Below are 14,894 nucleotides of genomic sequence, written 5' to 3'. Positions count from 1 at the left end.
CCACTGTGACCTGGATGTGGTCACTGTGCTCTAGCCCTGAGCAGTACGAGCACAGACACTGGCAGGGGCTGGCTGGGGCAGAAATAGTTCATGTGTTGGGGAAAATATGTTTGGCAGAGCATCACAGATCATGAGGTCTCCAGTGCATGTCACTTCTTTTTAAGAGACAGAGAGAGCAAGAGTTGTCAATATTTCATGACATCACCAGCTACCGCGCTTTTGCCTTCCAAATGTAATTGCTTCTTATATGTTTATTACCTGTAGGAACATTAACTTGCAATTACTGGCATAACTTAGCTACTGATGAAAGGTCCTTTTTATTTGGTTTGCTTTCACAAGCATTTGCTTGCTGTAATTAAGTAACCACAGTTCTACCTTCATTAACAGGGAGAACTTTCTCTTTCAAGATGACTGCCTGGAAGGTAAAACAGCACTCATGCCAAGGAAAATTGTCAGGGGGCACACCTTCCCTTTTTTCAGTGCTTACCACATGGAAAAGGGCAGAGCTAGCAATGGAAATATGGTTTAGATGCTTTCTTTTTAAGAAGATGTTCTGCCTTGCGAATAATATTTAATGGTCCTTATTTTAAAGTGCAGCACAGAGCTCCTCTTTGTGTGGATAGAACTTCTTCATGATCATGAAGAACAAGAGGTATTTGCATATACACATGCAAGTCAAGAGAAGGTATTGCAAAAAAAAAGAAAAAAAAGAGGATAATATATGCCAGCCTTATCCTCCTGATCCCTTTGCTTCTTCCTATACCCATCTCTTTTTCCGTAACCTCTTCATGACTAGGAATGTTCCCATAAAGTGCCATGCTATATAAATGGAGCAGGAAAAATGGTCAATGACACACCAGTGATTATAATTAGAGAGGAGCCCTTGTCGCTGGCCAAGTGAAATGCTGTTACCAGCTGGGATTTGTTTGACTGCTACAGTGCAGCAGAACCGGTGGGTGTAGGTCACTCGCAGGGCAGGGGGGATGATCTGGTCCAGCTTTCTGTTTGCAGAAGCACCCAGGGGTTTAGGAGGCACCTGTGCTGCAGCCCAGCTTGTCCGATACAGAGCTGTCAACTTCTGTTGAGGCACTGGCCAGACCCTGGCAGTGAATCACCCAGAGGACAAACCAACAGCTGCCTTACATCGGGGAGTCCTAAAGCACTGCTTCTGTGTGCCTTTTTCTATACATGCACCCTGTTTATCTGAGGTGAAGGCGCTATAGCTCTTATCCCGAGTATATATTTGTGTGGGGGAGAGTATGTAAATGCATGGAGCAACTAACCCAGAGGGAGGTATAAACTATAGGTAAAGCCCAGGACTCCTGAAGGCCATTGCAGATAGCTCAGAGTGAGTGGTAAAAGAAATGCTATGGATCATACGGTCAAAATATCATGACTACCAAACTAAACCACAGCCCTGACAGCTGTGTACCTGGGAGGGACGTATGGATTTCCTTTCTACAAAACCACAGCAAGCTCTGCTGTAGCACAGGGAAAATTCCCACCAGAAAGAAGGAAAGATTCCTGCTGTAGGGCCAGAAAAGCATCTGAGGAATTATCTAGGATGACTCACAGAAATGCTACTTTTAACAGACAGAAAGATCAGCTCAGCATCACCTCAGGAAGTTCTGGTCTGTTGTAATATGGCACTGCAAACGCAACCCTTGCTCTGTCATACAATCAAATTCTTCTGCCTGATTTAGGCAGCACTTCTTTTCAGTTAATGGAAGACTTTTGTAATTTTTGTCAGTAAGATTACAAGATTCTTCTCCTTGATGTTCCTGATGTTAAGGCCTTTAGTCTCCAAATTAACCCATTGTCTCCCTGGAGTTAAACTGAAAAGCTGGAACATAAGCTGCACTCCATGTCACACCACAAAAATTGTGCTTGTTTAGAGTTTTTATAGGCCCTTAAAAATAAAACTTTTATTTTCCTGAGGGGTCGGGGGTGGGGGGAAGCCTCTGTTTATCCAGAATATCAATCAGAAGAGTACAGTCTAATTCTCCAAGCTCATTTGAATGTTTTCAGAGGAGATATGCTTACTCACGTTCTTAGTACTTTGTACATCCTACTGCTTGGTCACTGCTACAATTGGTAAAAAAGTATACAGTCTGGGGAGAAAGTCTGTGTGAGCATGTGTGTGTGCCTCTGTCTTAATAAATACCTCTCACAGAAACTGAAGCAAAACTGGAAAATGCATTTGTTCACAGCAGTCTTTTTGCAGCCCTCAGTTAATTTGGAGATTTGCTGCTTATATGCAACATCAAATTCAGAGCAGTCGTGCAGAAGCAGGAGGATTGCTGCCCTTCTGCAAATGCAGTACAACACGGCAGAGTCCCACTAGACCAGATGGATGCTGGGCAGAGGGAAGGGTGTTGTGCTATTTTTAGCCAGGAAAGAGTTAATTTTCTTCATAGTATCTGGTATGGGACTCTGTTTGGGATTTGTGCTGGAAACAGTGTTGATAGCACAGGGATATTTTCATTACTGCTCTCAGCACTGCTCCTCACCCCACCCACCAGCGAGCAGGCTGGAGGGATGCAAGAAGCTGGGAGGAGACACATCCAGGACATCTGACCCCAATTGACCAAAGGGATATCCCATACCGTATGGCGTCATGCTCAGCATATAAAGCTGGGAGAAGAAAAAGGAGGGGGGGAGGGGGGATATGTTTGGAATGACAGCATTTGACTTCCCAAGTAACCGTTACACTGATGGAGCCCTGTTTCCTGGGGATGGCCGAACACCTGCCTGCTGGTGGGAAGTGGTGAGTGAATTCCTTGTTTTGCTTTGCTTGTGTGTATGGCTTTTGCTTTACCTCTTAAACTGTCTTTATCTCAACCCATGAGTTTTCTCACTTCTGATTCTCTCCCCCATCCCAGCAGGGGAGAGTGAGTGAGCGGCTGGGGTTAAACCACAACAATGAAGGTGTCATACCTGTGACAGAAAGATTAGTGAGATGAAAAGGCAATCACAAGAAAGAAGTGGGAAAGGACAGAAAGGAGTTGGAAGGAGAGAAAGGGCAGGAGTGTGCAAAGTGAGCCCAAAGGGAAGGGTGAGAAGGAAACTAAGGGACTCAGCCTTTGGGCTGTTCATCCCAAAAAAGCCCAGTCAGAACTGCCGGGTCCTTTCTGCATCCCCTGCAGTGGCCTCTGATGCTGCCTCCTCTCTGCAGGCTTCCTCCAGGGCTTCACTCAGAGGCTGTGGATCAGTGCCAATGATGGAGGCAAAGTGACTCCGGCCAGACCCATCTCATCAGACTTCCACAGCCAGTCCCCACATTCCACAAACACATCATGCACTTGCATAATATGGCATCAATGTGCTGTACCCTCCTCTTAGAGACAACATGATGTAGATGCCTCCTTATGATACCTGGATCTAGTCTGCAACTTGGAGCTCAATGTGACAGTGGGTGCTCTCACAGGACCGTTTTTAAGTGACAGAGGCTCGGTGGTTTGCTGGTGCCTGGCACCCCTCTGCTGTGATCTCCCACAGCAGAGGGGTGCCCTGGTATACGACCCAGAGCTCCCCTGGGCACAGTGACCCAGGAGGAAGGCCAAGATGGGTGTCCTGCTCCTGCTCTGGCCACTCCTTTGCAGGGAGCAGGATAAATGTGACAGCACCTCTTCCCCAGCAAGAGGTATCTGACAACACGTCCCGGTACTGCTGTTATCAGGAAATATGGTGGTGACTGCAACACCCTCTGTTTCATAATCAGAGAAAGAAACATCTCTGACCCCATCTCTGACTAAAGGACAGCATATTTCCCACTCGTGAGTGTAGGGTTAAACTGACAGTGACATTTTTAAGCCCTTTTTCTTCTGATTTGCTGAGGTGTCCACATGAGAGCGGGCAGCCTGCTGTCTGTCCCCCATGTGCTCACCTCTGACCAAGCTCCCCTGAGAATGCCACCTGAAAAAGAGGAAGGAAACACAATCAAAGAGAAAGCCTGTCATGCACTCCCAACCTGAATTTTTGGCACTGGCAATGCGTGGTGCTGCAGAAGTGCAGAGGCTTATTCTCGAGCAGAGTTGAAGCAAACAGGAGTTGTTTCAGGTTACATGTGCTGCTCAGGGGATGCTAGCCTTCCTACAGCCACTCTTACCAGAGACCTGGCAAGCCACGATCTTCAAAAGTGGACACTGATCCAAGGGAGAGCTCTGGCAATGCTGACACTGCAGCAGTCACCAGGTCTTGTCTTAAAAGGACAATATGAAATGGTAAAAAGCCATGCTGTCACCAGAGAGCAAAGGGACTGGGTGGTGAAGATGCTGGCATGCCTGCTATGTGACACAAGGCATATTAGGCAACTGGTTCACTAATTTCCTACTAACTTCTGTCTCTTTTCTACATTTACGCCACAATCTTGCAAGCTGGGAACTTCCAGGCAAACAAGAAAGGACAGGAGAGGCAGCCCCATAGGTTAGAGTGAGACTGGTCTGACAGTAACATCTCCAATAACGACTCCAAGTTTTAGCTACTGTACAAGAATGAAAAAGATGGGTAAAATCCTAAATATCATCAACCCACTGGGGTTGGGCTTTACCTGGAAGGTCTAAAAATAAAGTTTCCCAGTGTAAGTGATTTCAGTTTCACTATTCTTTCTCTTTTTATTTTCTATTTTAAGAATCAATTCCAGTTACACAGTGTCTAGTTACAGGAGTTTAGAATGGAGAATTTCTTACTCAGAAAGGGGAATTAATTTTTAAATGTACCCAGTGCTCATCATGGAGAAGTAGGCACCCTCCCAAAGAGAATTCAGGTTAGCATCCAGTCACTCCGATTTTCCTGCAAAAGCAGGAAAAAAGGAAATTTAAAGGAAGGAAACAGAAAGCGGAAGAAGTTAAAGGCAAGACAAAAGACTACAAACTGCTTTTGCTGTGATAGTCTGCCAAGAAACGTTGAGGTAGCAGAGAATGAAAATGTCAGTTTGCTGCTTTTCACAATGAGGCTGTTTCCTCCATTGCAAATGTTGTCCTTGAAAACATTTATGAATCCCTAGTCCTGACTCCGTTGGTTTAAGCAACCAGTCCCCTGAGGTTTTCATGCTGCCCTAACTAGGACATTTTAATATAAATCCTCTCACCTATAATCCTCAGTCAGATAGTCTAATATTCACAAAGCTTGGGTGTTTCTCATGCTGATGTGGACCCATTTCTACTTTCTGTAAAGTCTCTAAGAAATGCTGTAAATAAACAGAAAAATTAATAACATTTTTTCCTATGAAAATATGTGCTACTACTACACCTCAGCAGGTAAGCTGCCTTAAAATCAATTATAAATTTGAAACCTACCTGAGAGGGCAGGTCAGTACGTGGTCTAGCAGATAGCAAGGGACTGTGTTTTTTCGTGTAGTAACAACATGTGTGAGCCTATATATATTCTTCAAGCATTTAAAACTCCATTTTCAGTTGGCAATGGTAGCATCCATTTTTCCTCTTCTTTCTGCGTGTGAGAATGTGAAAAGGATTCACACGCAGGATTCCTTCAACAAGCCTTTTTTTTTTTTTTTTCTTTTTCCATCTTCTGACTTTTCATATTGTCTCCAGTTGGGGAAAATGTGTGGTGGTGAACTATTTAAGCCTGCTAAATTTCAGCTTTTCACTTTTCCCTAAGGCTAGTGTTAAACTGATTTTTTTTGGTCTGGTCTGTTTTTTTACCTGCTCTGTAGCTTTGCTGAAGTTAAGAGGGATTTGAAAGCTGCAATAGGAAAAGGATGATGAAACATGACCTGATGGTGACCCCACAGAATGCAGTCAGAAAAGTCTGGGCAAACCATTGAAGACGAATGAGCACAAATAAATGTGTGTAGAAGTTTTGCTTGGATCACTGTCACAGCATATTGTTCTTCACAACCCCTTAAACTACCCTCATCTGGAATATGAGCATCTCTGTTTCCATTTCTAAGTCCTGAGTACACATACTTCCTTGATTCATCATAGCTTTGAAGAAATATTTTCATAAACAGAAAGAAAAAGAAATTCAAATGACAGTTCAAGTTTTACTTTGACATTTCCCATGTAAAAACAGAATTTTTCCTGGAAATGACAAATCCCCAAATGCAAGGCTGATTTTGGTAAAACATCATTTCTCAGCAAGGAAATATTTAAGTGGTAACATTTTGACCTTTTTCATGGTGATCTTGGAATTTTTCCATTCTGAGGAGCACAGTTAATTGAGTGTAATAAAACTTCCCTGAATACTTTCTGAGAGATGCACAGAAGGCGAGATGATCAGAGCTAGTGTTGTAACTGTAGTCCCAACAAAAGATGGATTACCCCATCACAAGTTCCTCTGAACCATAAGGTTAACCAGTTCAATTGGCTTCAAATAGATATAAATTGTTTTCTTTATTGTCAGCGCTTGTCCAAGCTCCATAACCAAGACTGATGGGTGTAGTGACTATCGCCAGCACCTGTAGGTACAGCTTTGTTGCCTAAGCAGCCAAAACAAATGCTCATCTTCCTCTTCTGCTGCTGCGCCTTTGCCATGCACTCCCCTCCAAATCCTCTGTGCAGCTCTTGTTCCATGTACAGTGCAAATCTCTCTGCTCGCTCTGTCTCTGTTTGCATTTCTGTTTCCCCTTCCCTGCGCTCTTCTCCTCCCAGATCCTTTCTGAGGTCTCAGAGCTCACTGCTGCTGCTCTGGTCATGAACCACGTGCCATCCGTCAGACTCCCTTTCCTCTCACCCAGCCATCACCACCCCAGTCTCCCTGTCCCCCACCACACATCGGCAGGGATGCCCTGTTCATGCTCGAACAATTCCCAGTTTGAATTACCTTCCCTACTCCTGGAAGCGGGCTGTTAGCCTTTCACCTACCGTGTGTCTTTGGCAGCTTGGCTGGGAATGCACAGTAACACTGGTCAGCATCCCTTTCCACATGACTAGAAGTGAGAAGTAGCACTCTGCTATGAATCAAATAATTACTTGAACACTTGGAATAGGGTCTCTGCATTACTGTGTCATAGCACTCTTTTTGGCATCTTGGGAACATCTTGAAAATCTCAACACAGACCAGATTTATTACCAGGATCTGATGTGGTCTGATGGTGAGAATGCTGAAATAAAATCTAGATTTTTCACCCATCCTTTCTGCCTTGCGAAAGAAGGGATTGAACTCTCAGAAAGTGTGACTGTATGAAATCAGGGATGGGAAAATGTTTGAAATCCACACACAGTTTGTCCTTTTTAGAAGAAAACAGACATATTTTCCAGCTCTTCTTCAGGAAAAAGAGAATAGAGAGGCCAGGGTTTTGTGGGGACTGGGGGATCTCTAGACCTTTTTCCTGCTTCCTTTTTAGGTTAGTACTGTAATAAACTCTAGCCACATCTATGGAGGGAAGTTGTTCTGATTTAACTAAAGTCCATTTTGTATTTCCTTTTAAGCCTGACAAGCTCTGGAAAATCCAGTCAGGACAGATGAATATGCTACTGACCCTTCTGATCTATGAAGAACCAAAGCCAGAGGTTTCCGTTCCTGTGAGGGAGCGGGCAGAATGACATTTGCCCACGCACCAAAATCTTAGCACAAAACTACTGTCTTCTACACTTCGGGTACCTTAATATGACAGACAGTGGCTCTCTGGGTACCCCAGAATATCAAACTGTGAACCAGGATGCCTAAGACACAACCAGGACGCAGATCCACCAGCTCTGCTGAGTGAGAGCAGGGTCTGTTGGAAAAGCAGTGCGGATAGCTGCTGGTGCTGGCTGTTGCCATGCTGATTGCTAAGACAAGCATCATCAAGGCTCAGCTCTGAGACTTCCCCTTAAGTGGACTCAAACTCCTTTCTTGGTTTCCTCTTACTGGGTTTAAACGTGACTTGTACCAGTTTGGCTTGTAATTATTTTACTGCATATGAAGCCCATGCAATTAATAGTGACAGCAATGTCAAATATCATGTAGCTGGTTTTGTCAGTAGATCTCCAGGAGCTTTGCCATGCAAATATCATTATCTCCATTCTTAACAGTGGGTAGTAAATTGGTCACAGAAAATCAAGTGTCTGCAAACAGCCCTACTCGAGACTGTTTTTTAAGTTCTGTTCTGTTTTTAAGTTTTATTGTTCTTTGTCTATGACAGACCTTTGCATGAACTACATTTTGAACGCTCTCATATACTGCTAATGAAACTAGCAAAAGCAATGCCACTTGTGGTACAGGTCTCCAGAATGAGACGGAAATAAATTAAAGGGATTAAAAGATTTTCTTTATTGAACATCAAGGCAACAACACAGCTTTCCTAAAGGAGCAGCAACCAGAAACCTTGCTAGGTTTCCCTTCAGCATGAAACATTGCCAGGCGTTATCACACTGACATGCAGCCGGGAATCACCATCTCAGTTACAGTCTTGCTGGTGCTCTCAAGGAAGACAAACAGATCTGAGAAGAGGCCTTCGCTGCCCTCCTGCCTCCAGCTGGCCTCTGCTCCAGCACTAAAGCACACTACTAGCCCAGGAGGAGAGTATTTTTCTACCTTTCATACTTTTATGTTTGTTTAGATCTTTCACAAACTCTGAATATATTAACTATAAGCAGGATAATACTGATTTAAGCAAAACACTGACCTTCCCCTAAGACTTCTCCATAGCTAATGCGCCCACAATATTTTTCATATCTCTTTTCTTCTTAAAGAGAAACTGTATTTAGGTCACAGTAGCTTATCTGCTAGCCCTGTACATTTCCTTAAGAGCAGCTGGAATTGCTGACTGTCTTTGCAACAAAGTAAGAAATAATATTTTAAGCTGATGGTTTACACTTGCTTCACCAGACAACTGACACAGGAGGAAATGGATCAGCAGATGTAAGTGCAGTAATACAAGAGATTATTTAAGATGCCCCCTACAGTTCAGGCATCACTTGAAGGGGAACTGTGGAATCAGTGCAAGGGAGTTTCCTCTGTTCCTACCTTTGGCTTCTCTTCACTGCCTGCTTAGGGTTTTGCTTTTGATTAACACACCATCAGGCCCTTACAATCCATACGACTCAACGAAGATGAGGAACTCCAGTCCACATCCTGTATCAGAAGTGTTCTGGTTCCCCTTTAATCAGCTGCATACTTATTAAGGAGGAGTCTGAATTTTAATATTTTTTTTTAAACTTCATCTTACCTATTGATTCACCTAACAAGTATAAGTTAGTATCCTACATTTGAATTATGGAGATCTTCAGAACTTTTTTTCTTTCTTATCCTTCAGGCATCTACATCCTTTTCATTCATTTTGTCATAGGAAAACACATTACAAGGAAACTAAAAAGCTACATTTTGTAGTCTGTGTCCCAAAACCTCTGACATGCAAACCAGGAGATGATATAGCCCCAGCATTCAAAGCTTCTGCTGAGATAAACTGGCTGCTCATGGCTTGGATGGGCATACTCTTCAGTGGGTAAAAAACTGGCTGGATGGCCAGGCCCAAAGCGTGGTGGTAAATGGAGTTACATCCAGCTGGTGGCCAGTCACAAGTGGTGTTCCCCAGGGCTCAGTACCGGGGCCAGTTCTGTTTAATATCTTTATCAGTGATCTGGACAAGGAGATTGAGTGCACCCTCAGTAAGTTTGCAGATGACACCCAGATGGGCAGGAGTGTTGATCTGCTTGAGGCCAGGAAGGCTCTGCAGAGGGAGCTGGACAGGCTGGATTGATGGGTTGTTGCTGATTGTATGAGGTTCAACAAGAAGTGCCGGGTCCTGCACTTGGGTCACAACAACCCCACGCAATGCTACAGGCTTGGGGAAGAGCCACTGGAAAGCTGCCCAGTGGGAAAGGACCTGGGGTTGTTGGTCAACAGCTGGCTGAACATGAGCCAGCAGTGTGCCCAGGTGGCCAAGAAGGCCAACAGTGTCTGGGCTTGTATCAGAAGCAGTGTGGCCAGCAGGACAAGGGAAGGGATTGTCTCCCTGCACTCGGCACTGGTGAGGTTACACCATGAAAGTTTTGGGCCTCTCACTACAAGACAGACACTGAGGTGCTGGAGTGTGTCTGGAGAAGGGCAATGAAATTGGTGAAGGGTCTGCAGCACAAGTCCTCTGAGGAGCAACTAAGGAAACTAGAGTTGTTTCGCCTGGAGAGAAGAAGGCTCGGGGGGACCTTATTGCTCTCTACAACCACCTGAAAGGAGGTTGTAGCAAGGTGGATGTTGGTCTCTTCTCCCAAGTAACAAGTGATAGGGCAAGAGGAAACATCCTCAAGTTGTGCCAGGGGAGGTTTAGATTTGATATTAGGAAAACTTTCTTCACCAGAAGGGTTGTCAAGCATTGGAACAGGCTGCCCAGGGAGGTGGTGGAGTGACCATCCCTGGAGGTATTTAAAAGACATGTAGGTGTGGCACTTAGGGACATGGATTAGTGCTGGATGTGGCAGTGCTAGGTTAACAGTTGGACTTGATGATCTTAAAGGTCTTTTCCAACCTAAACAATTCTGTTCTGTTCTATGACCCTCAAGCAGCCTTCTGTGGGTGCTGGTACAGTAGTACTGGTGCTCCTGGGATGGCTCTGTGCCCAAACTAATCCTCTGTGCCAAAATGCAGAGCCTATCATCCCTGGCACAGTGCCAGGCTAACAAAAGGATCCTGAGTTGTCCTGCCCCGTGACATGGCACCATACCACACGTACCTCCATAGCCAAGCACCGCGGTGCTGTGGCTTTGCGCACTGCTGTCCCAGCGGGGCAGGTAGAGGTGCCCTAGAAGGTTTGTACCAGTCGCTCTGGTAGGCTCAGGCTCTGTGTCTCCCCAGGACTTGTTTCTAGGGCCTCCTTCTGAACATTGCTGAGTTAACTGTTGTAGACTTGTCTGCTACTGAGTCCCCTCAGGCTTTGGTTTAGGCTAAAGGAATTACTGAATGTCACACCTTTTTCACGGATAAAGGGAAACTAAAAAATAAACAAAACAGAGAAAAAGAAAAAAGTTCCAGTTACTCCAAGGAAATGCAATCTAGTTGGTCCCTGCTCGATCCTTATGGGGTTCTGCTCCTACCACATACCTCACCTCCTCTCAGCCCTCACCTTTGGAAACCGGGAGCTTAGCAGAGGAGGCTGTACAGTGCCTACTGCACACTGACGTTATCTGCCTTTGGTTTTACAAAGTACTGAGCATTTGCAGAGGTCAGTTGTTTTTAGAGGGTTGCTTTTCAATTTTCTCTTGCATTCCTCACAGAAAAGACTTACTTGACAATTTATGTAGCTTCAATGGTTGTCAGGTGGTACAAACCACAGAAAGAGTGCGCCTGCATTCTGAAAAATTCCCGCTTTGCAGTTGGAGACCAGTCACTGTTACTGAAAAAAGGAAGGCTTCATTATTTTCATCCTTATACACTAGTGTCAGTTCCTTCTTTAAACTCCAGAGTTTTAAGTCCTGCCCATATTAGGACAGCTACTTAAGTGGTGATTCAACCAGCATAGCCTGAACTGCTGGTATGTAAACCTCTCGTCATAGGCTTGTCCCTGGAGTAGTCCTTGTGGGGCTCTCAAGGTGTGTACCAACAAGGGCAGGTGTGGTGCTCCAGTGACCCTCTTTGCCTTCCCACCAGCAGTGGCAATACCTGCATGCCAGCCCCGAGAGAGCAGCCTGCACTGTTTCCCGTACAATCTGAGTCACGGTACACTAGCTGAACGGTACTTGTCCACTGGAGACAACAGAATAGGGTTTTGTGGGCTTTTGATGCAGTTCCCTTGCAAAGCCCTCCTGCTTTTGACCCTGCGGCAAAGGAGGAATATGTTCACATCTCCCCCAGGGTGTAATGCTGGTGGAGAACTGCCCTTTCAAGGAAGAAAAGAGAGAAAGCCAGGCTGTCCATGCCCTTCACAAGGGGCTTTGAATCAAATCTGAATCACTGTTTGCTCCGTATTATATCATGCTGAGCCCATGCCTCAGCACTTCCGCAGAGGCTTGAAACCAGGAAGGCTTTTTTCCTGCCTTTGATGAATAACTTCGGTGTCAGTGGGAGCCAGGACTGTGGTATCGGTGCTCTCTGAACTACCGTGGCTTGGCTGCAGATAGGGACAAGCCATGGCTCCTCAGCCTCAAGCACACCAGTGATCCTTCATCCCTGGTTAATGTGCCTTGGGCATCCAGGGCCTGGAAGGAACTGCCCAGGGTTCAGCACTGGGAAACTCCCCAGGGCTGGGGACGGGGTGTCAGCACACAGATGAGGGTCAGGATCAGGCCTGGTGAGGGGAACCAATGTCAGACATGGCCCCAGGATGCCCAGGCAGGGCTGTGGTAAGGCCTGTTAGGGTAAGCCCCGGGCACATGCTGCTGGTCTGCTAACTCCAGCTCTACCTAGGCAGGGTCCTGGGGTCAGCAGCAAGCTCCTGCATGGGGTCACCCCCAGCAGCCAGTCATCTCAGCTTCTTTAAAATGTGCCAAGAATCATAGTGTGTGTGTGTCTGTCCCTCCGGCCCTTTGGGCCTGCCTCCTCACCCAGGAGCACCCCGCCAGCTAGCCCAGAGCCTGTTGGCCAACGCCAACCATGGCTCTCAGGGGCAGGAGTTCTGAAGAAAACTGAATTCTGCCAGATCTGTGAGAAGAGGCAGTTTGTGAGGGAAAGCAGCCCTGGGAGGTGGAGGGATGCTGTGGCAGGAGGCTAACCCTCCTCGGACACCGCAAGTCTGCAGAGAAGGGGCACCTTATAAACAAGCCCGTCATAGGAATATCTTAAGTCAGAGCTTGCCCATCGCAAGAGTTGAAGGCACAGCTCTGTAGGAAACGAGACTTTACGAGCTCCAAGGCTAACACACAGAACTGGCTACCCTAACTTGCGCTTCAGAGTCCCCAGTGAAGGAGATGCCACCAAAATAGACCTGGGCTCTATTTACACCCCTACCCCTATATGACTGTATGCGTTATCGCTTTGGGTCTCTATCACTTGCCTGCTGGAAAGCAGCAAGAGGAGCTTTACAGGGGAGTGAGTAGGTTTGATAGAGTAAACCTGACCCTAGTCCTCAGGGATCCTAAAATACGCTGTACCTGTGAAAGGATTTAATATCATGTGTGTCTTAGAAAGTTTTGTTTGCCAAGCCGTCTGCAGAAAGCCTGCAATAGCTCCTCCCTTGGCTATGTAACATGCCCTCTTGCAAGAGCAAAGGTAGCTTCACTGTACCGAGCTCCTCACTGTCCGACAAGGAATACAGAGTGACCATTTTTTCTAGCTCTGGGACAGACAGACAAGACAGACAGACAGACACATCACTGCATGTCATCTTCTCCTTTTTCTGGTGCACACTGGGCTTGCTCTGTACTTTCCAGTTGTGCTGGGGCTGTTGGCCTCCTGCCTGCCTTCAGTCAGCTGCCAGTGAGTCACCCTGGCCGCCCGGCAGGACTTTCTGAGAACACGCACAAAAGCCAGCAGTGACAGCGGGTCAGAGCTCATCCCCAGAAGACATGCACCTCTCCTCCCCACCACTTGCAAACTTTCACTGAGCGTGAACTCGCTGGTTCTCGGCGAAAGCCACTACCAGCCCCCACCACAGCACAGGCAAAAAAAACCCCAACACAACTGGGTTAACAATTTCCAAGAATAACAGAGGAGCACTTTTCTTTTTCATGCATCATTTTCATGAATGAATTATTCATTCAGTTGTGGTAATTCCTGCATTCATTAAAAAAAAACCAAAAACCAACAAACACATACACAGCGACTTCTCGGCTGCCGGTGGCTGCTCAGCACTGGGATCTTGCAGGGAGAGGACAGACCCACACCAACCTTCTGAGCCACAAGGAAGGAAGGAAGAAGTATCATACAGTGGCACCGCTGAGCACAGCAACTGCCCTGCAGGCAACATGGGTGCCCTAGTCTCGGAGCTGAATTTGCACACAACTAATTTTAGGTTGGGAAGTGAAATACTCCAAATAACTGCAATTGGTTTGATGCTGTGGTATAATATTGATTTTGTATTCTGGGGAGATTAAAGCTGTCAGAATTAGTCAGTCTTGTATGTGTATCGCCAGCTCGCTTACCAGGGGTATACCACTGGGTACCTCTTGCTGGGCAGAGCTGGGTTTCTGTTCCTACCTCTGAGCCTACAAGGCATCCCATGAGGCTCAGGCACTCCTGCTTGACTGAGCCCCGCGTTAGCACTAGAGGGTCCTCGGGCAGTGGGTGCACCATTTCCTCTGACTAGCACCTGCCTCCTCTGAGCTCACCTTAAAATATCAGCTGTCAAGACAACTCTTAAACAAGCCCACTGCCTGATCACAGTTAGAGAAATCAGAAAGAAATGCCATTGCTGCTGGACTGGAGGTAAACCAGTTGGTCAAAGGTGGAGAGAGGGGTCAAAATATATTCCTTTTATCTTTTCAACCCTTCACTCAGTTCTGAAACCTTTCACGACACTCAGAGTGTGGAATACCTAGACGCAGGATCACAGGGCATCAGGCTGGAAGGAATGTCAAGAGGTGTCTACTGCAATGCCATGCTCAAAGCAGGCACAGCTGTATGCTCAGACCAGGATGCTCAGGGCTCTGTCCAGCAAGTCTTGAAAACGTCCAAGAGCAGAGACTACACAGCCTCACTGGGTGACCTGATCCAGTGCTTGATTCGCATCATGAGGAAGTGTCTCCTTGTATTCATCCTGAGCCTCTTGTTTTGACTTCAGCCCCTTGTCTTTTGTCCTGTCTTTTTGCTGACTTCTCCATACATGCTGAGAAGCTGATGTTAGGTCCTTCCAAAGATGCCTCTGCCCCAGGCTAAACCAACCCAATCCCTCAGCCTTCATCCAATCACTCAGGACCTTCAAATGCACCCAGAAACTTCAGCATGGGCAGGACCTTTCCTTCATGTGGCTGTCCAAGACATCCAGTACAGCACCACCACCAGGAACCCAAAGGGGAGGCAAAGCCTTGCAGCCTGGCAGTAGGAACAGTTGATTTTACTCTCAGTGTTTACCAGAAAGAGGA

This window comes from Falco naumanni, chromosome 6 (genome assembly GCF_017639655.2).
Source record: "Falco naumanni isolate bFalNau1 chromosome 6, bFalNau1.pat, whole genome shotgun sequence".
Taxonomy (NCBI): Eukaryota; Metazoa; Chordata; class Aves; order Falconiformes; family Falconidae; genus Falco; species Falco naumanni.
This window is presented reverse-complemented; position numbering follows the sequence as displayed.